Source organism: Camellia sinensis, chromosome 15 (genome assembly GCF_055761805.1).
Source record: "Camellia sinensis isolate YWXY chromosome 15, ASM5576180v1, whole genome shotgun sequence".
NCBI lineage: Eukaryota > Viridiplantae > Streptophyta > Magnoliopsida > Ericales > Theaceae > Camellia > Camellia sinensis.
The window spans coordinates 106,992,290-106,994,512 of record NC_138975.1 but is presented as its reverse complement, the minus strand read 5'-3'; positions in this window follow the sequence as shown (position 1 = coordinate 106,994,512).

Below are 2,223 nucleotides of genomic sequence, written 5' to 3'. Positions count from 1 at the left end.
TTTTGCCTTCACGCTGTCAACTGTCATTCAAAGGTCATCTGCAGCCACAACTATGGGTTTCTTAATATTTATTCTTGGCTTTATGGGCCAGGCAAGTTTTATTCATCTATTAATTTTTTTCCATCTCCACTATAGTTGTAACATAATGGAAAGAGTTCTTGGGTCTCCTTTTATAAATTCTGAAGTGAGCTATTGACTGAATGGTCATAACAGATCTCTTTTTTTTCTTTTTCTTTTTTCTAATTGGCAATTTTGTCCCCACAGAATTTCTTTGCAGAGCTCCAAGATAGACAGGGAGAATTCGGCATAGCAGATATCCAACTCGGACTTACAACTCTTGAAGAAGTTTTCCTAAACATTGCAAAGCAAGCAGAGCTGGAATCTGCTGCAGCAGAGGGGAGCTTGGCAACTCTAACTTTGACTTCTGGAAATTCAGTTCAGGTGTGCAATGGATTTGATTTTCTCTGTTGTATAATAATAAACTACATTAGCACACTTGTTACAAATGGATTTCAATTTCCCTCCCTTTTCACAATGATTATGCAGATACCTGTCGGAGCCAGGTTCGTCGGGGTTCCAGGAACAGAATCTGCAGAGAATCCGAGAGGTGTTATGGTTGAAGTATACTGGGATCAAGACGATTCCGGTGCCCTCTGCATTTCTGGTAACTCTCCTGAAACTCCAATACCGGCTCATGTTCAACTAGTGGCTTCTTCAGCAACCAATTCCAGCAGAACTATCTTAGGCTGAGCAGGACCAGTTCGAGGAATCGTCATCGATCCTAATCAAATTGGTACTATATAAATTCTCAATGATATTGTTAATCAGCAATGCTAGGTATCATGAAAAATCTTTCATGAAAATGATCATGAAAGATTTGTGACCTTTAGATTACACTTAGAATAAAGCACCACACACTAATCAAGGTAATCTAAGAGTCACAAATTTTTCATGATCATTTTCATAAAAAAAATTTCATAATCCCTAACATTTCTCATTGTTGATATATAGTTTGATGTAGTTGCTATTTATTTTATTTGAACTTTTTTTTTTTTTTGGTAAAAGATCACAGAATTACAAAACTTGCTTTAATAATATTGTTGTATATTGTTTTTGTTATCATTCATACGCTAACTTTTTTCACTTTTAACATGGAATGAATACAATGAGTAAATTAAAAGTGCAATGATTTTAGTGTCACAATTGCTTGCTGGAAAAGGACATGGTTTTCACAATTTCTGGCTCTAGTACTAGTAACTTATTGATGCAGAGCTCCACAAACTCTACATTCCAGTGAATCCTAAACCCATGATTACTTATCATATGTTAGGTTTAGAATACTTTTGGATTTAGAGGAAGGATTAGTTAAATCTTATCTTATCACATGTTGTTTGAAATCACCAAATAGACAGTGTAGTCCAGAGGTAGAGCGGCGATCAATAGGGCAGCCTGCTTTCATTTTTAAAATTATGATGGTAGGGGTGCTTGTAGTTTGGGGGCGTGCTAGCCTGCTGAAAAACGTAAGGGCGTAGACACCTTTAATCTACTATTTTGTATTCCTCTCATGGGACTCTATATATAATCCCTAATATGGGGATATCTAGGACTCTTCTCATCTAAAAGTCCGCTTTACATCCAAATTAAGGGTTGACCAGGACATAATTTAATCCCATACCCTTATCCCCAAAAAAAGAAATTATGGCATTCCATGAATCAATGGTTCTATCTGCCATCTCACCAAAAAAAAAAAGCCTCTTTGGCATTCCTTCTAACTCCCAAAAAAATATGACAAAGGAAAGAAGCAAAGAGCAAGTATACAAATTGTTGATTGCCTTATGCCAGGTCAAAAAAATAAGTATGCTCTCTCTCTCTCTCTCTCTCTCTCTCTCTCTCTCTCTGTGCTTTGTGTTGTGTTCCTCTTTGCAATCCCTTTCCATTTGTTGCAACCATCCAAGAGCTAGTCCTGCGATCATGTTGTGAGCTTCTATCAAACTTGTCTCCATAGAATGGTGTGTTGACAATTGATGTAGACATTGGTGCAAACCATTCTGCTTATGGTGCTGGTGAAGGTGAAGATGAACGTTTTGATGATCAAGCTGTCAAGGCAGCTGACTTTGTTGACACACTCAGGCTCCAATAGCAAAGAAGAACATCAAAGTGGGCTTCTAAGTTTCACTCACAAAGCTCAGTGAGCTTCAATTTTTCATGGAAGAGCGTGCATGA